Below are 25220 nucleotides of genomic sequence, written 5' to 3'. Positions count from 1 at the left end.
GAGATGCAGGGATGCTGCTCTGGGAGCAGAGCTCCTCTGGGAGCTGCCGCCTTTATCTTCCCTCCTTGAGGTGGGATTGAAAGATCTTTGATGCCATTTGCATGTCAAACGGCAGCTGGGAGTCCCCGAGCACCCCGTGAAAGGCCTTTGCCACCCCTGGCACAGGGGGTTGTGGGAAAGCAGCAAGAGCAGCTGGGGCTTGTTGCTGCTGGCTTTGTTAAAGCCTCAGCCCCATCAGCGGCCACCTAATGGTACTGGGGACAAAAAGGTAGCAACCTGAGAAATATTGCACTTAGATCAGCATGCAGGCTGTTTTTCCTCCGCGCTGAAGTTACGCCGTCACTGAAAACGAATATGAGATTGGTTGAAAGTAGGTAGTATAAATGTTTCCTCGAAGTTCATATGCTTTATTAATGGTGATTTTAAAAACAATTTCTGTTTGCAAATGGACTATTGCTCTTTTGTAGTCCTACCTGTAGATGTTGTAGAGACTAGCACATTAATATTCAATTATTTTGAATTTGAGACAGTGAAACAACAAGCAGTTACATAATTTCATATGTCTTAAAAAATTAGGAAAACTGTTGCATTTCAGACACTGAAACCTTTAAAAATCCTAGTATCTTTGTATAATGTATGGTATTAATTGAATTTCATAGCACAACTGTGATATAGGTAAGTTTATGTGTCTGGACAGCTGCTTAGTCCACCAGAAAACAGTTCCAGCATCGCTCCTGCATTCATCTGGAGTTACTGGTTAGGCTGAAGAAATGTGGCTTGGCTGTAGTTTGCAGAAGGAGCTGTTCCTGTGCAAAATATAGTCCATGCTTCTCACATCTAACCTTTCTGCAGTGCGCTTGTAGTCTAGGCTTCCTTAAGGCATTCTGCCTTGCATATTAGAAACAATTGTTCTAAAGTTTGTTAGCTCTTGGAAAGTTTTGGAGTATTTTTTAGCTCAAAACCTGTTCAATGATGGGTAAGTTAAGAAACCATTAAAATGTTTCTGGATTCAAGGCTAAGAGTGATTCAGGTGTGTTAGGGATGTTCTTTGTGAAGAATATTCTTTGAATAGTTTAGTTTTGGTCATGAAACCTTGAAGAGCATTGCTTTCCACCTTTTTTATTTTATTTCTGGGGTGAGATTAATGCTATGTATTCCATGTTTTTCATGAAGTGCCATCCTATAAGGAGAAAACCAAGTTATTATTTCCTAAGGCTAGTTTTAGACAACTTATGACTGGAGTCAAATCCTATAAGCTTTGCATTTGGCCGTTTGACATGCTGATGCATCTCCACTGAATCTGAACAAGTCAAACTTTGGGAGATGCCTTTATCTGAAACAGAATTTAAGAGACACTTTGTAAATCTTGAGCTTGAGTCCTCTGATTTGCTATGTGTAGAGTTCGAATTATTTAACTGTATTTTCTGGCTGCTTCAGTGTCTGTTTTTAGAGACTTAATTTTCTAGTCAACCATCTCAAAAGCCCGTTTGTTTGTTAGTTAAGGAATACAGTATTGCCTATGCTGGGGATCAAGCATGTATCATCTAGTAAGATTTCCTCATTCAATACTTTTGGGTTAGAACTAAAGAATAATGAATAAAGAGAAACAAGTACTCATAACTCTTTCTGACGAAAGCTGCAGTAAGAAGGTGTTTCTTGGGACTACAGTTCCCGGTGGTGATGCGTTTGATTATTTTTGTATAAAATTTTCATGTGAAGGAAGAATATCAGTGGTGTCGTATTTACAGCTGTGTGTGGTGGGATAAGGTCTAAATGTTGCTCCTCTTGATTTCTTTGGATGGAGGCAAATGCCAGTTTAGCCCATGTATTTTTAAAGAGAGTGTTTTTCTTAGTCTGCAGGTGGAAAAGCCCTTAAGAGGAATATTTCAGTAGGCTGTAGCAACTTAAATGAGGTTTTGGCACTGCTGCCGTCTTGTAATAATATATTTCTGACAGGTTGCTTTTGACTGACACTTAAGAGCATAGTTGGTAATTCTCTGGAAAAGGTGGAAGAAATTTAACTTTGTCAGTGGTTTCAAATATTGTCATCTTTATGTTTTAAGACATCACCCTGCCTCCAGTTAATTTGAGTTTTGGAAAGTAAAGTACTGGCTTCTTCATAACTCTTCAGACCATTTACATTAATACTTTGGGTTTTGTTTTTTGGGGGTGGGGAGGGGGGCAGGTGTTGAGTAAGAAGTGAGAGGAGAGGAGATGCTTGCCAAAGAAGAGAAGGAGTAAAAGAAAAAAGAATGTATTTTATATTTTTGTGTGCTTTAAATGTCAGGGGAAGGAGGCAACTTAGTAGCAGTTTTGTCTTAAGGTCTTTTTAGATTGTGTCATGTTGATCAGTAAAATTATAAACGCTTTCTTATGGCATGCATTGTATTTAATATAACACCTAATGAGCAATATCTCTTGCAACTGCAGAACCTAATCCAAAGACTACTGAAGTTAGTTGGAGTCTTTCCACTTGCTTCCCTGAGCATTGGATCTGACCCTCCAAAACAAGCTTTCAGAAAGACTAAACCTGAGAAAGCTTTGAAATGCAAGAAGTTGCATTTCTGGGTCCTCTTAAGAAATTGTCAAGGAGACCATGCCGTCAGAGGAGAAAGCCATTTCTGAAGCCTTTGTCAGCAGTGGCTCAAATTCAGCCCTGAGACGAGACCTCTCACAGGACCGGAGTGCCCCTTGGATGCCCGGTTTAAGGCTTCAGAGTAAGTTGTGTGTAAAATGCACATAAGCCTGCTAAGGCATTTTCCACAGAAGCTGAGCGATTGGTATTCATGCCTTCTCAGTAGCAGATAAAACATCTTCAGTCTCAGGGGTTCAGTGGTTGAGGTGATTTTTTTAAAAAATTTGCCTTGTAAAAACGAAAGCCAAAATTCATGTGCAATTTCTGGATTGCAGGAACTGGGTCTTCATGAAAGAATATTCTCTCGAGAGTGAAATACTATGATTCAGTGGGTTGCAATGCTGTGCTGTTAGTTTTAGCTACATTTTAATTTTGCCTAAGGCTATAGTAAATTGTATGTAAAAGTTTATCTATTTTTGATTATTCCAATTTTTGTTTGTAGTAAACCTGGGTTCCCGACATCTTTGTTTTATGCCTATATATTATTTTATGCTAAATCAATAGGTTTATTTTCTTTCATAATTAGTGTATGTATGTATATGTTAAACTTAGCAGAATCACCTGCAAAGCATGTTACCTCATTGCTGAAGAGGCATCAGCCATGCCGTAACTGTGTGCGATGTTCGCTCTCTGAAGATGCTACAGAGCCCAGAGCAGTAATCTGCATGGTGAATTTAAGCTTGACAGTAGCCTTGCTTTTCTTAACTGTTGTTTGCACACCCCTTTGAAATGGTCCGTGGACCAAAGCTTGAAAATTGGCAGTATAATGTAGAAAATGTGAGAGAACCTGTAACATAGAGCTGCTCTTGCAGTAGGGTGTAAATACAACAGAGTGTAGCATAGCTGTGCCTACGCTTGCAAGCGCTGGCTAGGGCTGGGTGAGGTGTAGCCTGCATTGTGCAGCATAACACAGAGACGTGCTTCAGATGCTTGCTGTGACGAAGTTTGGTTTCTATTTACGGCTGGCTATTGTATAGTCTGCATTCCTGCCCAAATCCCTCCGTTTCGCTAGAGTGCTACTCTTGGGTTGAAGTCATTAGAGAACTGCTTGAAGAGCTCGCTTGTACATTCTCCATATAATTTTAGCAGCCTGCTCGCAGGCTTAGTTATGCCAGGCATGATACTGAAGAGCATTTATTATCTTTGGAAACCGTTGACATGACAAAAACATATGGGCTGGAAATTGTTCTGTAAGCTAATGTTGTAAGCAGTTGAAGTCAGCCGTAGATAAAAAGGTCCTATCTGTTCTCTGAGTAGTCATTTCATTGATAAGTATTGTGAAGTTATAGTAGACTCAGAGGGCAAAATGAAAGAAAATGAAATCATACGTTCAATTTTACTCTATTTCTATCATAATATTAATCTGTAATTAAAAAAAAAACAACACCAAGCAACAGTTTGTAGATGGCAGCCCTGGCCTATTACTTGCTGCTTTTCATTCCTAATTCTCTGCTGAGCCCTACTTTGCAAAGATCCTCTCATTTGCCCCAAAGTTCAGGAAGGATGAAAATCTTGATTTTTGTGCTGAGTGCTCTGTGTTGAGTGCTCGCCAATAATGGGCATTTAAGTTGACTGTGGAGCTGAAGTCATAGTGATGCTAAAGGTAAGACAATTTTGAGGTGTTTGTACTAGTCAGAAAGGAGTTAAGTGTGTTTAGTTCCCAGAAAAAAAGAAAATCTCCTTAGATGATTTCTAACTGAAATAATGACCTTTTTGGATGCTGGTGTAAAATTAGCATCAGTCAGATAAGGGTGGGGATTGAAATGTTAGGTCACGAGCATTATTTGATCAAGTAGCAGCAGGTTTTATTTCATGGTTTAAGGGCTCTTTGAATTCCCAGCTTATTCTGATATTTAGTTCCATTTCTTTATTTGACAAACTGAAGTAGCATGTACAAAAAAAAAAGGGAGGGGAGGGATGTTTGTATAGATGGATGTCCTCATGTTAAATACATGTATAAATGTGTTAAAGACAATGAAGAAGCCAGAGTCTTGGAACGATTAAAAATGTACTTCAGTGTAGTGTTGAAAGAAGCAGCTATTGTTAGAAATACAACACCAAGTGGGATTTGACAATGCCTTTCTTGCCAGAAACAAGAATGAATTCCATTTTATTTTCCTGCTCTTATTTCAATAGGAAGGATTTCTTCCCATTCCTGTGGGAATGGTCACGCTTTTGAGTGGATTGGTGTCTCTTTAGTTAAGATCTTGGATATATCACTAACCAAAGTTTCCATGTAACAAATTGTTCTTAGAGAAATGCAGATGCTGTTTATGTGATTTTATTTCAGCGTGAGCTTGTGAGAGAAGGTTACAGTGAAGACACAAGGTCAGCAATGAAGCGTAGGATGTAGTTTGTGTTCATAGGGAAGGGGGAGATAATGAAATAAGATAATTTTAGGCTTGTTTGTTTATTCCAGTTTGTGTTATGTTCTCCCTCTTAAAAATACAGGATCAAGCCTGTGTCTTCAGAGCTTTTAGTATTGCAAGTGGCTTTACTCAAAGATATTTTGAAATCATATGGATACTTCATGAAAAAAAGCATGCCTCTTTGCAGGTCAGTTAGCTGCTGGAATACAGACGGCATGTTTCAGAGTAGTTTTTCACGTACCATGAGTATCACTCCATTCTCTGTCCTGTATGTATAGCCTTCATAGTATTTTTACATTGGTCTTTTTATCTTCCTCTTCTCATTTTTGCCCCATATTCGCATTAAAAAACAACAACAAAACAAACTTGGGAGTTTTAGTGTACTAATGAGCAATAAGCATTGCTGGTAGGTGTATCACTCATGCCCAGGTGCACAAGGATGGGGTTTTGTTGCTGTTGGCTTCCTTCAGTAATCTGTGCAGCAGTGCTTAAGTTAACAGTAAAGAAAGTGTCTTTGCCTTTCTTGTCTGCCGTGACAGCCACGGCCTGAGTTTCAGGTTTGTCTGTAACCAACCTGTGGAGATCTCATTTCATTTAGTCCTGCTGTGCACAGATTGGAGCCTGTTATGAAGTGCAGGTTTAGCTTTTGGGTCAGCATCACGTATGCATGTTCTTGCAAAATGGCGTCTGAAGTGATTCCAACAGCCGTTCTCGGACAGTAATAGTAGTCCTCATCTCGGACAGTAATAGTCCTCATCTCGGACAGTAATAGTAGTCCTCATCTCGGACAGTAATAGTCCTCAGGGATACGGCACTCGTAAGGTGCTTCCATTGTAAAGTCCTGCTTCAGAGAATGTCATAACTCCACAATATGTAGTGCTCGCCAGGGTGAAACTCATTGTTTAAAATATCAGTCTGACACAGGGGAAGCCTTTTCCAACAAGCTGAAAAAATCCATCTCCCCATTTTTCTTAGTGTTGGATGAAGTCAGACCCTCACAGGGGCCTGTGGTTGTATGTTTATTACATCCTAATAAATAGGCTTGTCTGTATTTTTCTGAGCTTTGAAGTGTACACACCTAGGATAACCTTGTCTGCATCCATGCCTTTAACATTTTTAAAGGTAAACTTTAAGTAGGTAGTAAGCATTTTGTCAGATAACTTCTATTCGTGTTGTTTATGGACCTTCATAGTTCACCAGCGGTGTTAGCTACGATGCCAGTGGTAGGTTCCTGCAGTGCTCCATCAGTTTCTATGAAGAGAAGTTCAATCACAGCTAGCAGAAGTCTGTCCTGACTTGCAAGAAGCAGGTGGGCAGCTGTGCTGCGATGGCATCCTCTGGTATGTGCTATTTCCCAAGTGAGAATTGTTACTGAGATTTTGCACTGAGCGGTGAACATAGCTCATCTTTCCTCGCCATGGTGTTAGTTCAAAGCTCTGACCCATTTTTTTAGTTCGAGGATCGCAGTGTTGTTTTGGAGACCATCTGTTGCACGTTTCCCGTTTATACCTGTGCCGTTTATACTGTTTACCTGTTTATACCGTAACCAGATTGTGAATGAGAAACCTCTCTCTGCATGATGGGTGGTTACTCTATGAGCGCAAACCACCTGTTTGATTTAGTTTTCTGTAGTTTAGGCTTCTTACGTTGTTAGGATGCTACGATAAAATGTTAATAATACTTTTGTGTTGGTTTGTATTGGGATTCCTCCTCTTTTGGTGATCATAAAATGCTAAGAATACTAAGAATACTAAAATATTTGCATGAAGAAGCAGAGGTTGTGGTAACTATCTTGAATCTCCAGGAAGAGGACCTGGCAATCTGAATAAAGATTTTTATCTCTCGCTGAGACAGTGTTAGATGTACATCACCTCTCTTCCCAGTTACATTAATTGCAATTAACATAAGGCTGCTCTTGTAACACTTAAAACCTTTTCTCCAAAAGGCAGTTTAAAAGGGCCTTGCAAGCTGGCAGGGTGTGTTTGTGGGAGGTGTGAGTGTGTAATTACACCATCTGCAGGATAAACAGAAAGTTTGGGAAGTGGTTGTCAAACCTTTGAATGGGCTGTGTAACCTTTAAGTAAGATAGCACATGGAACATTTAAGTGGCCTTTTCTTTTCTTGGTCTGTTTATAGATAGCAAAGGGCTGCTTAAGGGACTTCTGAAATGTGGTGCTTAGGCTCACTTGTGCCAAGTATTTTGGTAGAGGCCTTTGTTTGCTTGTTTGTCTCCAGAGTTTGTTCCTTTTTTTTTTTTTTAAGTGTGAATGCCCGGAATAGTTAATTCTTTGGTTTGCAAGAAGACTTGTGGGAAGATAATTAGGAGTTGCTGCTTCAGATGTCTTTTTAGTTCTCCTACTTTAGTTGAAGGAGAAATAACCTTGACCAATTTGTATTTTCTTTTGAAAGCATTGTTAGCTGCTAGAAATTATGTGGAAAGTACTGAAACTTCAAATTCCTGGGAAAAAAATATCTTCTCAGTTGTTCAGTTTTATCCTCTTTATTCTTATTGTACCCTCATTTTACTACCTTCTGTTTATCAGGAGGTCCCTTGTGTTAGGCAGGACTTCCTGGGTGGTTAGAGGCAAATACTAGTCAGTAATGATCCTGCAGTGATTGTAGCAATCCTCCTTTTGGCCTTCAGTGTGTATTTTCCCCGCTTGGCTTATCACATTTGGTAAATGCATTTTTGAAAAGAGGAAGGGGTTTATGTTCTAATAATAAAAAGTCAGTCTGTTCGCATGCAGTGACTTAGTTAAAAAAGCTTGGAAGTCTTTGCTCCGTTTATTTCTGTGGTGCCAGAAACTGAGAATACCCACTTTGTTAGCTGATTGTGGCATCTTCCTTGTCTGCAGTAATTCGATGTGGGAACAGGAACAGTTTTAAGTGTGCTCATCCAACTGGACTTCTAAAAACTGCAGTGTCTGTTTGTCATGCAGAAAGAGGTATGCAAATCCTAAGTAAGATAAAACAATAGGAACAATAGTGGTATTTTTTACCATTTCAACCGTTCTTGAAAATGAAATATTATGTGCCAGGATTTGACACATCATAACTCTGTCACTATTCCTCTCCCTCCCTGACAAGAAGGAGGGGAATAAAATGGGGCAACATGATGAACTTGCCACGTAGCCTGCTATACAGCTGATGAGAAATATTGTGAAGGCAGAGATAAGAGATGGAGTTTGGGAAGGGAATTCAGCAACATCTTTGAGTCGTCCTTTCCTCTCTGTGTGGCTGCGTGTCAAGGAGGCTGATGAATGTTTGCACCTCTCACTAGAAAGAAAGTTGTATTGGGAAGTCCTGCTTATGTTGTATCTACCACTGCATAAGGGGAACTAATCAGAAAAAACTTGTGCACTGAAAAACCTGACACACAGATGGGATTTACAACATATGATGAACAAACCACTCCTGAAATTACATTTTCAAACTGCAACTCTGCTAAACTCCAGTGCTCTAACATATTTCTAGAGATTAGAGGACAAAACACGAGCACTAACTCATCTGCAGGTTTTTAGCATAGTAACTCGTGTATGTATGAGAGAGAGAGAATGAGCTTTTGACACTGTTTGGCATCCGTTACAGTGTACTTATGAAATGGGGTAATTTTTTGCATGCTTATTCCTACTACTACTCTAACTCCGTATACTTACATTACAAGGAGGAGGAAGGAGCTGCTGTACACACGCTGGACAGTCACCCTTCCTGTTAGTTATGTGCTGGTTGTGGAAGTGTTAGGTGGATCCACGCAGCTCAGGTCTGGGCTTTCTTTCTGTTGCCACAATGTGTTTTGAGAATCACAGGCTAATGTTGATTCAACATTAACTCGAAGAGAATAATTTACTGAGCAAGCCATAAAGCTTTGAAGACTGCCTTTGCACAAGCTCACCTTTCCCGTATATAGGTTTGAAGCTGCCCTTCACAGGGATGCATGTGAATTTTGCAAGGTTTGTTCTTTATGGAATTTCTTTTCCAGGATCCTTTTTGCATTTCTGGAAAAAGGCTCAATCATTGCACGTCAGCCAACTTTGCTTCGACTTTCTGTGGATTCAGGGTGCTCCCAACCCAGCTGGCTTTCCAGTGGTCTGGAGAAACATCCTTGCCTCCTTTGTCCTCCTTCTGGTGGGAAGACAAATACCATTGCTGGTTTTCCCCAAGTCTGTTCGAGGTCGGTAAAGGAGTCCTTAGACTGGTTCTCATGTTGGTATTGGAGCGACGAAGTGGGTCTACCAGGAGGTTTCCAGTGGTACCAGCCTGGTGTGGCCAGCCTGGGAGGGTGCCAGATCCACATGTCCCAGCCAAATTGCCTGTCTGTACCTGTACCTTGTCTGTACCTATCCCAGACATACATGTAGGGTCTTGAAGAGAAATATATGCTATCTTTCTGGCTCTACTCGTGTTTATGGGAAGAGGCTTGCGGCCTAACCATGTACTTTGCTCTTGTTCCTTGTTATTTGAAACACATGACTATAATTCAGTTAAAGACTTTGTAGTAGCACTCTCCATGCTTGTTACTCTAACATAAATGTGCCGGTTTGCAGCATGACTTTGTTGTATATAAAACCAGGAAAGGGAGGGCGGGGAGAGGTGTGGGATGGGATGGAAGGGGAGGAAATTTGGCATGAAGACAGCAGGTGCAAAACATTTTTTCCTACTTCACTGAGATAACCTTGAAAAGCAGCAGTGTGTTTTTTTTTTTTTTTTTGGGGGGGGGGGCGGGGGTTATTGGCTGAGTGCCTGCTGTGAAGAGAGATGTATTTCTTTAACCTGAAGGTGGGTTATGTGCCTTGCCACAAAGCTGTTCATGTTCTTGGCATCAGGCAAATATTTCTTTTCTCTTTTCTCCTGTCTCTTCCCCCTCCCCTGATGCTTACTTGAATGAAGGTAGTCTTACTGAGCCACAATTTGCTTTGGTAAGATGTTTCGTGGCTTACTGTTGCTGCAGTGTACTGGGTGTTGGGGTTTTTTTGTTCTGGTGAAAGAGTTGTTTGTTTTTGTTTGTTTTTTTTCCTGGAGACATGTATCACTTCTGCCTGATATCTCTCTCAACTCCAGCACCAAGGCATTATGGGTTAAATGTGAGACAGCATTTCTGCTAAAACAAAATAGTAATATGATGTGTTAATGTTTTATCTGCTCTTTTGTGAAATGCCTTTTTTAATATCATGACTTTACAGCCTTGTCCACTTCATTGGTGGTTTTTGATTATTTTTTTAAGTTCCTTAAAATGACAAAACAAAGCTACAAAATTAGAAAAGTGCCACCAAGGAACAAAAAAATGTTTTTATTTTCTTATTTTGTTGATGGCACATTGTGGAATATGTTCAGAGCTACTTGGTTGCAATAGTGTCTTGCACCACAAATGGGAAAGTGGTGGGACTATTTACTAAGTGACTGGTCTTCCTGCCTGGATCTTGCTTTTAACATATGTCCTGTGTTAGAGGCAGAATTATTCCTTGCTTTGATGGGTGCTGTGCCCCATCACTATTTTAATTTCCTTCATTTTCTCCTTTGTCAAAAAACCCCATGATTTTGCCAAGGAATTTTGCTTCCCCCCCAAGTAAGGATGAGACTTGCACTGCTGATGCTTGGCTATTGCCTGTAGAACAAAGGGGAAAAAATGTAAACCAAATCCCAGGCCACTGATACTTGTTTCATTATTGTATTCATGGTGTTAATTTAAAACAACAGCAAAAAGAAAAAGCACGTTGATCTGTAACAGAAATAAAAAAAAATAAAAGAATTTGTTTTCTTCCGTCTCTCTTCCCTCCCTTTCAAAAAGATGTTAAAACAATTCTTAAAAAACTAGTACACAAAAGCCTTTTTTCTCTTCATAACCTCAACCAGCAAAACTGGCACAGTGTGTGTCCCTGACTCTGACATCTCCTGCGAGGGGCAGGACAGCTTGTGTAGCTGGAACCTGGCAGAGGTGAAGCATTTGGCATGGAATGGCAACCTAAATCAGATGCCTGCTGTATTAACTGCCTGTGGTATTGTTGCTTTTGGGTATAGGAGGCAAGAGAGATTTTTGTGATGGATTAGTTTCAAAGCGATAAATTTTCTCAAATCATACTTGCTGAAATTTGTCCTTTCATGAAACTGAAGTCTTTGACAGTTTTCATTGGGAATGTGTGCAATATTGATGGACGATGCTTGCCACTTTGAGAGAAACTGAAAAATAAATCCTAATCTTTTTGCCACTATTAAGTTTTAGTAATATTTCCAGAAGGGGGTTTTTTGTAAGTAATTAAACCAAATTTCTAAAACAGTTGCAGAATGGACATCTAGACAGCTCTGTGACTTTGCTAAATACACCTATCAGTTCATTTCTTTTGCGTACAAAGAAAAGGGAGTATTTTGTGTGGCTGGATTCTGAGTTTTGCCTCAGCTCAGCCTAGAAAGCAAACAGGCAACCTGTGATAGCTCTTCATCTACAAGAATGATTAAATAGCAAGAAATGTCAGTGTTAGTGGAGTAACACCATTGAACAGAATATAGAGCGAATGTTTGTTAAATGCCTCTTGTGAAACTATTTGTGAAAATTCAACTGAATGTTCAGAACATTTAAATAAAGGAAGCCAGTCATGGCAGTACTTTGGTTTTGGTGGTTTTCTCCCGTCCCCCTCAAAGTTTAAGATACCCACTTTCTTGACTTTTAAAATGAGACAATGTTCTGCTATATTTTTAAGAAAGTTGGTTTTGGCTGTAAACAAGGAAACTCTGGGTAGCCCTGGCAAGTGTAAATGGTGTGAGTGAGTGTGAAAAGGACTTTTGTTTGCTGCTTCCTGTGTGCTATTGTATTTGTTTGCTGCTCAGTGAAGGTAGTCATAGAAAAGAATAAGCTAAAATAATGAGCAGCGGAGAAGTCCTAAAGAAACTGGTTAACGTCTTAAGTAGCTGAATGGCTCGAAAAATGCAGGCTGGCTATTGTCAGTTTTAATTTTCTCTGGGTGTATTTCACATGTTACTTGCGTCAGTCATCATACAGAATAGGGCACTGGGTGTGCCTTAAGTCTTTGTCACTGTGTGTTGTCTACTTCTGTTTATTCTTTGTACTTTCCCTTGTTCTGTCTTCTGATATCCAGGTAACAAAGATTCCTGACCTCATCACAACTTAAGAAATTTCATAATTCAGATCCCTTCTTTGTACTTTCTCTAAAATATCATGGATCTTTTTGCATGATCCAGCTGATAATGTTCTTTGGTTCTTATTTGGGAAAATGTGCTGTGATGAGTTTTGGCTACTTAGTAATAAATAGGTAGACAGAGATGGAAGGCTGCTGCTGCAATTTCTTTTTTTTAAAAGTAATATTTTAATAAATACAACCATTAATAATGATTTAATTAAAAATATTTCATTTAGCAGCTTTTTTTGAACTGGTCTCTTTGCTTTCAAGAAATATGGTCTAAAACTATGTGATAGAAGATGTGTCAGCAGCAAGTGTGCCCTCAAAGAACCACCCAGGACATGCTTAGGTGCTTTACGAGCAGTGGAGACACTGTGAAAATGCCCATACTCTTGCACACTAGACAAATCCTACTGCAGCTTTGTGCCAGCCTCTTTAGGCTGGGCTGTAGTTATTTTCATAACTAATGATGAGCTTGTCCCTATATAATGAAACTGCCTTGCATCTGAGGTCTGTTTCTGCCTGAAAAGCCAATGGTTAATACCTCTCATGTAATGCACTTGACACGGTTTCAGATAGACATAAACCCAGGAACCGATGGTATTTTGAGAAACACAGAAGTCCCAGTGTAAATGTTCACTCTCAGTGTCGGTGCTGCCACTGGTGCCAGTATCAGAACTGGAATGGGCAAGGGGTTTTCCCAAGTCTCTTCGTTGGAGGTTAGCAGCTAGTTTGAGTTGTACGATGGCAGAGTTGTTTACCTTGTAATGTTTTCTTTTTAATCGGCAGAGGAGCTCTGTGTGTGTCAAGTTTTTGTCCATTGCAGGTCTGGAAGAAATACTGATTCTTTAATTGCTGATAGTTTAACATTATCTACAGAACTGATCTGTGGTTAATTGAGTTTTGATGTATTGAGAAAAATATGCTGTAGAACAGTGTGATTAAACAAAGTAGGGCTATAACTATAGGAAACAAAACATATGTTTAGAGGAACTTTTGGCATGTCTTTAAAACACTGAGTGGTTAAGTAACTTTAATACCATTATGCCAGAGATGAAACATAGGCTGCATGCTGCTGTAACTCAGTATGGAGAAAGGGAAGGTTGACTTCATGAGTATGCAGCAGTGGATCGACAAGGCTTCAGTCTCAAAAATTCACTGTTTACAACAAATGCAAAGAGTTTTATTAAAACACACCGTGTTTAATGCAATTCAGCAACTCTGTAAAATCATTACCACATATTCTGCTGACCACAGTTTGCTAATCACTGCTGAAGCGGGGTAGGGGATCTAAGATGGAATGTAAAGTATAATATTAGGGACTCTTGCCTTGTTTTTCCTTCATCATTTACAATGTTAAACAGCAGGAAGGTTTCTCATGAGAGGCTCAGATTTTCCTTGTTCCAGATATCTCCAATGCCATCAAACTGCTGAGCATTATAAAGTAATTTTGTAATGTTGTTTATCAAATTAAACTTGAAGCAGTTATTCTCAAGTTGTTTATCTTGGAAGTTTGTTACTTCTATTTTAGGCCTGAAGAAGCATTTGAATTTCCTCTACGTTTCCTTGTGTCTCCTAATTGAGTCCATTGCTATGCTATCATTCTCTACAAACCCTGCTTTGAGCAATGTACTGCATTTAAAGGAAAAATAACAGCAAAATCACTAATAATTGGGTGCATGAAAAATTTCTGGAGAAATAATAAACATTTCATTTTCAGGAAGTTTAAGCATTTTGCTTTTGAGAGCCTGATTTCAGTCAGGTTTGTCCCTAAAACTGAGATGCCTAAAATCTCACTTAATTTTCTAGCTCTGTTGGGTCTAGACCAGTTGAAACAAGTTTTATAATGTAAGTTAGAATACTGAAACAAAATCTTTCGAGCAAAAATGGAAGCCAGTCTGACTTCAGACATCTAAAGTAAATGTTCTCAACTACCCCTGGAGGTACCTGCCTTGCCCAGTAGCATACCTCAAGACAAGTACTTGAGTCCTTCTCTAACACCAGACTCCTCTCTTTTGTCAGGATTTTAAAGATCCCCTACAGCATGCCGATGTAATTGCCTAAGCGTGGTAAAACTTTGTCAAACTTAGTCACAGTTTTATTGAAATAGTGGCTTTCTGTACCAGGAGTTTATTCCCTGCTGAAAAGGAATGAACCAGACCAACCTCAGTCTCCGTGGCATTAATGAAACTGTGCCCATGATGAGGACTGTACCAAAAGAGCCTTTAGCTGATTTGAAAAAAATGAAATAGAAACAGTTCAGTAATCTAGAAACACCACCCATTCAAAAATATCTTGAGGGATACACCAGACTTAAGAATTTGAATTTTGGACAAAACGTTTCCATTCTTATGTTCCAGTAATAACCTCAGAATAAAGGTTGAGCTTTCATTTCTTGAGAAACCAAGTTTTCCAAGGAAGCCTGAAGAATTTCTGCTTCATAGCTTATAGCTTGAATGCAAATTACTGTCTCTGTCATCACCTAGCAGTTCACTTTTAATTTCTCTCTGCTAATGAGTCCTCAAGTAATTTTTTAATTTTCTAATTATTTTTTATCTTTAATTGGTGGTGTACGTGCTTTTCTGCTTATTCTATTAATACACTAATAAATCTTCTGGAAATAATTTATGCAATAAAAACAGTTCACGCTGCAATAATGTGCAATTTTCTTAATTGTATTTATCTTCAGTTACTTTACTGCAAGCAGGGTCTGCATAATTCCTACAGGTAGTGCTTGTTCTGCATATTGTTTGTGAGAAATTCATTGCAAAGAGCAGTATTTCAAATCCCAAGCTATATTGTTGACCTTTGATAAAGCCCATGGATTAGGTGGTACTCTGATCTGTTCCCCGGAGTAAGAGCTGTTAGATTAAAGTGTATTTACAGTGTAAATATTTGTATTTGCTCTCAAAATTATCTTCTGCAGAACTTCTCAAAATAAAACTCAATGTGCATTTTTTTCATAAAATTCCATTAAAATCTTCACTAGCATCTCTATGCAACACAACTGATGCAAGCTGAACTCGCTTTATGGTTGGATTTGATGATCTTAAGGGTCTTTTCCAACCTAAATGATTCTATAATTCTATAAGCTTGTTTTTCTTGAACCTCTTTGAATAAGCCTTCTCCCCCGTAATCGCCCATGATTTTATATTGCATCTAAAAATATGTGTGTTCATTATTATTTTAAAAGTTTGATGCTTCAAAAATTGTGGATTCTGGGCTTAATAATACTGTAAAGAACAGCTCATTTGAGAAACTTTTCAGATACTTTTAACTGATGAAATCAGATGCCAGACTTTGGAAGATGGCTGCAATGTGAGGAAGAGTTCCCAGTGCAGTGTTTGTGTAGCAATTCAACGCTTTCACTGTGGAAAGCGTCCAGTACCACTGCCCGGTCAATGGCATCACCACTGTTAATTTCAACTTCAGGCTCACCAAGATTTCATCAGAGATAGCTTCATTTACACAGGATTTCCAGAATGTCACTATTTTCCCTTAAACGATCTACAGGCTAAAGAGCAAGAGGAAACTAGTTCTTTTGATCTGCAGTCGTCCTGTACCATAGAGGCTGTCGGCATCGAAATACTTTCTCTTAAGAGCACCTTGAACTGTGCTTTTCTTCCCCAGACAGACGATTCCTCGCTGTTGTGATAGATGAAAGCCTGGGCATCAAAGTGAATCAGGTACTTAAGGAAGAATAAGGAAACACAGGATATCTAAGCAAGCACGTGTGGATAAGCAGCAGCAAGCATAGGTGTTCCGCTAAAAGCAAGTGGGCTTTTGGTTTGGAGGGAGTGAAAGGGCAGCGTGGGAGGGAGCGAGAGGGCAATATTTCAGGTGAAGCTCCTGGGCATGGCATCATTGCCACTCACATGTTAAGGAGAGATCATGGCAGCAGAATATGCTACAAAGCAGGCCCACAACCGAAGCTGTGCAGTTTCTTTGAACATCTGTGTATGAGCACACATGTGCGTGCGCTCAGCCCGTAGGAGCGTTTGAAACCAGATGGAAGGTCTGGTTAATGTTCACATCACCTCATAGCGTTTCACATGTGGCTTCTTCAAAGCAGGCAATAGTAGCAGTACAGTGCAAGCAAAGATCTTAGCTCAGTCACAGCTGTAGCTTTGCTTATTATCTGAACTGGATGGTGCAGATGCCTTCTGACAGTAAATACATGGCAGTGATACATTATGTAGGATTTCCTACGTTTGCCGCAGCAGTGCCACAGATCACTTGCATCCAACAAATTAAAAAGACAAAGCAATGTGATGTCTATTTCTGTGTGTACAAATAGGACTAAATTTTACTACTTGAAGTAAGGCTTAATTAAGATGATTTTGGGGAGGGAGGACAGGGAATAGGGAGAAACTAATTTAAGTACCTCTTGGAATACCTTGATACAGAGCCTCGTATGTCTACTTCAGTAATTTAAAGCGAATCTAGCTTAACTAGTTGGTGTACATGGCTATACTTAAGTCTGAATGAACCTCCTTACTACCCTGCCAGCCACAGAGACTTGAGGAACGCAGGAGTAACTGCTTCAGGCCCGCAATCTGGTTCAGTTGCTGTGAGAAAATTGTGGGTGTGGACTCAGCATCAGCTGCAAGAGCCTCACATGGAATGAACTGTCTGAAATGTGATTTGTCCTACCCGGTGGGCTGTACATTTAGTGGTGTCAAGGAATTTGTTTAAAAATGGAGGTGCTAGAAATCCCACCTGTTTTGAACCCACTGACTTCATGCACATGCACGCAGACACCCATGTAACTGAAAATACACAACATCTGGAAGATGGCTGTAAATGCTATTGGCTTTTCTGAATGGTAAAAAGGTTGGATAATGTTTTATGTGAGCTTCTGATAATATAACTTCTGAAGAATATTATTCATGTCTGAATCATCCATTTGTTTTCATGCTGTTCTCTGTCACTACAGCTACTTCCAGACTTTCTCACATGAGCTGCCAAAGATTAGTCACCAGCCCTGTGACGTTGTGTCCAACCTCCTCTTCTCCCAAGGGCTGAGGATTTTATTCCAGTTGTATTGTGGTGGTGGTTTGGGTCAGTGCTTTTGTTGTGGCTCTCTGGAGATGGGTTCTCAGATTTTTGGCTGCTGTTTGCTTTAGGAATCGAGAGGGTATAAAAAGATCCGGTTGTGGTGAGACAGCAGAAACATCTGCTGAAGAGTGGGAGGAGGAGGTTGCTAACCAAATGCAGCAGCAGGGAGCTTGCTGTTCCTCCTCCTCCGCTCTCACCGCTACATGTGAACCTGTTGTAATAAAAGGGCTGGCACCACAACACAAGCTCTAGAGGGAAACAGGTCTTGGGTCAGCCAGCTAGAGAAACCTCAACAGAAAACTGAAATAAAACTGAATAAGTGTTGGAAATAGTTTTGGTAGATTTACTCCTTTCTGTCCCTAATGCAGTTTGGAAGTTGTGCGTAAACTGCAGGGAAGAAGGCAAGGCAAACTTGTACAGTCTGCTACTTCTGAAAGTAATGTCAACCTTTACACATCAAACTTTTGATTCCTGTATCGAAAAATGAGGGAAACGGATGAGGATCAAAAAAATACATAACTAGAGCTAGGTTTCAAATCATACCCTGGAGCAACTACCTGAAGCGTATGAACTTCTCATTTGCTGCAACTGGGTGCATGCAGCCAGTCCTCTCCTTGGCTGGCTTGAGGAGTGAGAATAGGTTGCAGTTCTTTCATGTGCAGCATGCAGAATGTTTTATCATCCTCTCAAAAGCAAGCTGCTGATTAAATTAATGCTGATTTATTACTTTTATTAGGATCAGAAGGCAGAAAATTCTGGGAAGGAGTAAAGAAGATAGGGAGGTAGGTTTCCTACGAAATGAACCAGAATCCTGATCTCAGAAGTTGCAGGTGTGAGCTTCCTACGGGAACAAAACAAATATACACTAGAAATTTTGTAAGCAAATATTAGATCATCTTACTGAGAAGATTTAAAAAATTAGGTGAAAGTTTTAAGTTCACACTGTCTAACTTAAAGGTGAAATTGTTGGCTTTCATAGCTTTACTACATCCTTTCAACTTACTGATTTAATCAGTGTTCACACTGTCAGGACAAGATGCTGAGAGCCAGCGCAGAAACCAAGTAGCAGTCTGTGTATTTGATCTCAACTCTGAAAACCACGTTTGCCCTTAGATCTGCAGCTGTATCTACTGCAAATTCCTTCTTACGGGATCAAAAGATGATGAGGATGGGTGGGATTGAAACAGAGCAGTTGTCCTACCCGTCCTGCCGGGTACCGCTCGGTGTTGGGTGGCGGGGAAGTTGGGAGGAGCGGAGTGGTGTCGGGGCGGACGGTGTCGTGTGCCCCGGCTGGCAGCAGCCCCAGCCCTGCGGGACGTCCAGCTGAGTGGTGGCAGCAGCTGCCCTTGCCCCACACTCCCCAGCCTGGGGAGGAAAGGGCAGGACTCTCAAATGGATTTCGAAGCCGTTTTTTATTTCTGTTTGCTTTTTAACTGCTGCTATCCAGGGGTTGAGGAGGAGGAGGGTGTTTGACCCTGCCACGCTGCTGAGCTTGGACATACTCAAGAGAGACTGTCTGCAGAGTCTGTACACCAGCAGTTATAGTGAAGCATCCACCAAAGATGTGTTTATATTCTAAATACTTACACATGGATGAAGCTCAAGATTGCAAATAGTAGTTTTCTGTAGACAGCTCCACAGAATAAATTTCAGAGTGACTGCTTTCTGCCTTTCTTCAGAAAGCATGGCCCTTGCATAGTTGTCTTCTGTAGATGCTATCAAGCAAAGATGTGGTTGTGTCTCATTGGAAAAGCTCTTGTGAGGATCAGTATCTTAAATCTGCGATTTGTAATAATATAAAGCATTTGCAGTAGTGGGTACTTACACTGTATTAGTTACACTTTATTAGTTGTGGTCTTGTAAGTTTTTATACAGTTGGGGTAATACACTTTTTGGATCAAAACTGGCTTATAGTCTTGCGTGTTGGCTGTCAAAATAGCGCACCAGATTGTTGCTAGATATCATAGATTTGACAAGTTTTACCTTTAAGCAGTATGGACAAGATGCAGAGCTTGTAATTGAGTGATACTGCGCTTCTTGGTAGTGCCTCAGTAACTGGGCCCATGTTCACAGCGAAGCAGAAGGCAATATGGGCTTAACCTGTCATGCCTGGAGTTTCGGTGAACATTGCTGCACCTCAGCTTTGAAGGACAGGAAGGAAAAGGGTCATCCTTTATCTCTGGTGATTCACTTGCGTGCCAGAGGAGGCGGCAGACATTATAATGGGCACCTCAGCGCTGCGGCCTCTTGGTTATTAATATATTAAAGGTAATAGGAAGAGGTTTTTTGTGTGAAACTTCTTGTCTTATTGGCACTATCTGTATTTCTTTGTAAAAGGTCCTTGTTTCTTACAGGAGAAGTGAATCAAGTCTGGATTGCAAAGGAGCCCAGAAGTCATATATTTCATCTTATATTTCTGTTAGTTTTCTTTCTCTTTGCTTAAAAAAAAACAACAAAACCCAACCAAAAACCCAAACTCATTGTGGTTTAACTTCCCTTTTAAGCCAGCTGAAATTACTGGTCATCTTTTGTTTGTGAAGGCATTGTTTAGTTTGAAGAGGAAAGAGTATTTAGGGACAGTAATTTGCAACCCAGGTTAGTCAAGCGCTCTTGCACTTTGAAAGTTCGGTTCTTCTCATTTCTCCACAGTTTTGGTTGCAATTTTCCTTTATGCTTTTTTGTTTTGATGTGTTTTTTTTCAAGTTTAAAAACTTCCCACCTCCTCTTCCTTGTTGTTTAGTCAGAAATGTTGAGGAACCGAAGTTCCTAAAATCCCAGCTCATGGAATCGTGGGTTTCTACCAGAGATCTCAGCTTTGGATGGGAGCATAAGTTCATATATTGTTTTGTTTGCTTTTTGAAATGCATGATTTCGAGTTTTGATCTAAGTTGAGCAAAAACCTCAAAAAGGAACTGAAATAATCCTCATGTGCTGCTCATATAGAATGGAAATTGTTAGTAATCTTTAGTCTGAGAAATTGTAGTTTGAATTTTAATGTAACTTTTTTTTTTAACATTCCGATGTACTGTGTTTTGGGTTTGTTTTTATAACATTTGACACTTTCTGGAACCTAAGTCATTCCTTTCTCATCTCATCTCACAAGGTAAAAGACCAATTTCCTCTTGCAGACTTGCATGTGCCACCTGGTCCCAAACCATGTATGCATCAGTGATGAATATTCTCAAAGCTTTCTAGCAATAGAAACTAAACTTCTTCAGATAATTGACTAAAAAGTCCATGTAAAGTCTGGCGAACTCAGAAGATGTTGCTTTGTAAGCTAATGCTCTGGGATGCTTTTACTTGGTTTGAATCCATTTTTGGTTAGTTTTTAAACTGTTGGTGCTGCAGCGCAAGACCATTGTCTGCACAAGTAGTTTGATGTGGATAATTTTGATCATAGAAGAATCATAGAATCATTAAGGTTGGAAAAGACCTCTAGGATCATCTGGTCCAATCGTCACCCCAACACCTCTATGCCTACTAAACCATGTCCTGAAGTGCCACATCTACACGCTTTTTTGAACTCCTCTAGGGATGGTGACTCCACCACTTCCCTGGGCAGCCTGTTCCAATGCTGGACAACCCTTTCAGTAAAGAAATTTTTCCTAATATCCAATCTAAACCTCCCCTGGCACAACTTGAGGCCATTTCCTCTCGTCCTATCCCTACTTAACTTGGGAGAGGAGACTGACCCCCACCTCTCCACAACCTCCTTTCAGGTAGTTGTAGAGAGCAGTAAGGTTCTCCCCTCAGCCTCCCTTTCTCCAGGCTAAACAGCCCCAGTTCCCTCAGCCCCTCCTCATAAGACTTCTGCTCTAGACCCTTCACCAGCTTCCTTGCCCTTCTCTGGACACGCTCCAGCACCTCAATGTCTCTCTTGTAGTGAAGGGCCCCAAACTGAACACAGTATTCGAGGTGTGGCCTCACCAGTGCTGAGTACAGGGGCACGATCACTTCCCTAGTCCTGCTGGCCACGCTATTTTTGATACAAGCCAGGATGCTGTTGGCCACCTTGGCCACCTGGGCACACTGCTGGCTCATATTCAGGCGGCTGTCAACCAACACCCCCAGGTCCTTTTCCACCGGGCAGCTTTCCAGCCACTCTTCCCCAAGTCTGTAGCTTTGATGGTGACTCAAAAGGGCAGTTCAGCCTCTGGCTGATTCCTGGTCACTAAAATGTGAGATAATAGAAAGAATGAGAGACCACGTTGGTAAAACACTGAGCTTTTTATTTTCTTGTTTTCATAGTTACTCTTTTGTGATAGCGTATAAAATAAAGGAATGAGCTAATTCTCTGGAGATGAGCAGTGCTAGGTAAGCTGCTTGTATTTAATCATTGTAAATGTACCTGATGTTAAACAATGTTTTATTTTGGTGGCTGGTGGTCTTCTGCGAACACACAGTGCTTCCAGAGTCGCATCACCCGGCACCCACCACCGGGCCTGTCAGTGCTTTCATCTGAGCTGTCCTTACTTTTTCCTGCAGTGAGAAAGGATGAGAGCTCCCTTTATCTGCCTTGCGAACAAATACAAAAGCTGGATTTCTTGTATGGGTTTTTTTTTTTTTCCTTCTTCTCTGTGGGGATGAAGGCTTGTCTATGAAGAGACAGTGAATAATTCCAGCTGTTTCATTTGCAGCTGAGGACGGGTCCCAGCTGAAATGCTGGAGACATTCACCACTGCGAGAACCTGAGCCCAGTTCTGAGATCTGAAGCTTGTTTCCCTTCAATAGGCTTTTCCAAACCCAGGGTTTGAGCACGTCATACATGAGAGATGGAAAATCTAGATCTTAAGCTTGAGGCTCAGTCTTCTGCATATGTGTTATCTAATCTGTGTTGTGTATCTAATCTGCATAAACATGACTAAGCCATTATAACACTCAGTACTACGCTGTTTGTTGCAGGTTTCGTAAAAATGAAATGATATACCACTCGAAGTCTGAGAGCGGTGATGGTTGCAGAACAAGTGACTGATACCAGGCTTTTGATACAAGGGTTGGATGGAAGATCTGATTGGGGAGTTTGGTACCAGCACCATTCTTCTCTTCTGCCCCCTTTTATTTCTGCCCCTTTTAATTTTACCGTATCTCATCCCTCCCCTTTCTAGAAGGAGAAGCCGTGAGCAGTTTGTAGAGAAGGAACAAAATCTTGGCAGTAGAAGAGATTTTTTTAAAACCTATTATGAGAAGGGCATCTTCCTAGGCAAACTAGGCATCTAGATATGATGTATTTTACATATCCTTTCCCAAAAGGGGAATGGACTCCGAAGAGTGTGCTAAAGTTGGTTTGTAAACTTGATACTATGGGGGAAGTTCAGGGCAGAGGAGAAGGGGACAGATTAGGGGCAGGGGAAAGAGGATTAAATATCCAGCAAATATTTAAATAATATAAAGCATATCATATCTAACTTGAACCTAATGGGATATCTCTGTTTATGTGCTTTACTTTGGTTTTTTTGCATGATTTGTATTCTAGAAACTTGTGTGGAGTATGTATGTTACTTCGAGCATGAAATTCTTTCTCTAGCTTTGCTGACAGGTAATTGTTGATACTTGCATGGGTTATTGCCATGTGCTGTAGGCCAGGAGCAGGAAACTGACTCCTTTGCTAAGGGCCAGTGAAGCCTTTTGAACACCCTTTTGCAGGCCACGTGTTAATGCATATCTTTGTTATCTGATGGTAGCATACAGAAAATCAGCCATTGGTCATATGAAATTAAGCTGTAGACTGTATACATCCTAAGAAGTGCTGGCTGCTGACTTCTGTCTGTTTAATTTATATTCTGTCTTAATTTGGTTCAAAAAATTTAACTCGGTGCTGTACAATTCTCGTGCTACACAGCTAAAATATACAATGCAGTGTTTGTAATTTCAGCCTGGTTCTGCACTATATGCTTCTTTCTAAAAAGAAAGAAAACATCTGCATGTTTATATTGATTTACATGATTCTGATGTAATTTAGGATGCCTGATTGAAACTAGCAGGAGAGGGAACTGTAGAGTTAATTGGTATCATACAGGTTCAGTTCTCCACCCCCAGGTGACTGCACGTGGTGCTTTCTGAAGACCTGTCCATGCTAAAAGCAGGTTTCAGGTTTGAGTTAATGTTCAGGTTTGAATATTGTCATTAGTTTGTGATGTAAGTTTGAAATTTGACTTTGGGCATTTTCACATGTTTCCAGCATTGAAAGGGACAGTACAGTCCTGTATAATTTTTTGCTGTAACATTTAACATTGACGTGGTATATATTTTGAATTCCACAAGATAATACTTCTTTTTACAATGATACTTTTAACTTATTTTCTTGACGATCCCATTCTGCTCTTTCTGCTTTCCAATATTTATTTGGCACGCTTCACAAAGAAGTTGAGTATCTTTAAGAAAAATGTATTTTGCAATGTGGCAATTATGGCTGGCATGGAAGTGGCTCAGAATTATTGGTTTTATGGATAGTCTGTTTGGTTTGATTTTTTTTTTTTCCTTTTTAGAGGGGCTCTGATTACTCTTTATTTTTACCCATGATGTTTACTGTGATCTATAATTTTCTTTCAATCAGATGCTAAGCCAGCTGGATTCATGTTTCAAAACAAATTGCCACCTTTTCTTATTTTAAAACTTTTTTTTTAATTCCCCTCTTTTTAGAAATCTTATAACTTGGCGCTTCTGATTTAATAAAACTCTATGTTCTTTTGGAGGTGTTGTGGCCAAAATCTTTTTTTCTTTTTCTCCCTGGGAATAAAGTCCCTTTTTAAATTTTATTTTTCATTGTGTGTTCTATTGAACCGTAGATGAATTTTGCAGAGTTCCAGTTTCCTGGAGAAATTTCTCAAAGATTATCCTGTCTTGCATGCAGCTGCATACTTTGTCCAGTTACTGGCTTTTGTGTTGTTCTTGCATGTTTTTTGACTTTTTCCTGTGTCTTCCTTTGTGAATCTGCTATGTGTCCTTTGCTCTTATTTTCCACTTTCTGTATAGCTCCCTGCAGCTAGTTCCATTGCAGATGAAGGTTTTGCTGCAATGTTGTCTGCTTTCTGATATAACATAGAGCATTGTAGATGACTGTGGTCTGTTTCTATTACTTACAGAGCTTTTTCATGACAGCCTCTACAGAATGAGGATAGAGGTTGGGACAGAGAAATGTAGATTTAGTTGTAAAGAGCTGTGAAAGGTACAACGTAAATCAGTGCACAGTGCTTTTAGAGTTATTTATAAAACTTGTAAATAAGAAGGCAAATACGTTCCTTCTTGAAAGCATAGCTGAGCCTCTAAATCACTGACGTCAGTGGATGCTGGTTTTAAGGACTTCAGGAAGCTTTAAATCATACTGTAAGAGAAGGGTGGTGGGAAGGTGGTGGGAAAGCGCCAAAGATACCAAAGTGATATGGAAGAGGATGAAGTGAAACGAGAAACAGCGCAACAGCTGTAAGGGTGGCCACGTGGTGACGGGGCTGCCCGTGGGGGAAAGCCAAGACCGTGCGAGCAAGTGGGCTGCGGATCTTGTGTGTGGCCTGGCCATCCACCTGCCTCCCAGGCGCTTCCCTCACTGCTCGGGGGATGCCAGCGGTAGCAAACTGCACAGCCGGGAGAGGGTCGGAAATAGAGAAAGTGAAATCAGAGAACAGGAAAAGAGAGAAATGAGGAATAGGAAAAGAAAATGCGTTAGTAAATCCTAAAGCAGTGAACTGCGTTGGCGTTGCTGAGTTGCTGTGCATTTATGCATGTTGATGTTGGCTTTCTGTTGTTTTTGTTAGAAGGATCTGCTGGTGTTTGTGAAGGCACTTGAAGATGAAACATGATTTCCCTAAGATGTATTGATGTGGTCATTCTAGGCAAAGCTCAAGGCAGGAACAAATGAGACTTCAATCAAGTTGCTGCTTACATTTGTATAAACCAGCATCTCTAAACCTATTTGTAACTAAGAGGCCTTAATATCATTTCACCCAAAGACTATTTTACTTGCTTCATTTTCCTTTCAATAATATTCCATTGAAGTGATGTGCCTGTGTAAGTAATCTTCCCCAATAAGAGGGC

General features: G+C 40.3%; 1 protein-coding gene across 13 annotated transcripts in view; it reads left to right on the top strand.

Moving 5' to 3' along the window:
• FHOD3 (formin homology 2 domain containing 3) overlaps positions 1–25220 on the top strand; it is a 414659-nt gene that overhangs the window by 97784 nt on the left and 291655 nt on the right. The window lies entirely within an intron of this gene.

This window comes from Ciconia boyciana, chromosome 2 (assembly GCF_034638445.1).
Source record: "Ciconia boyciana chromosome 2, ASM3463844v1, whole genome shotgun sequence".
In the NCBI taxonomy this organism is placed as follows: Eukaryota; Metazoa; Chordata; class Aves; order Ciconiiformes; family Ciconiidae; genus Ciconia; species Ciconia boyciana.
This window is presented reverse-complemented; position numbering and strand designations above follow the sequence as displayed.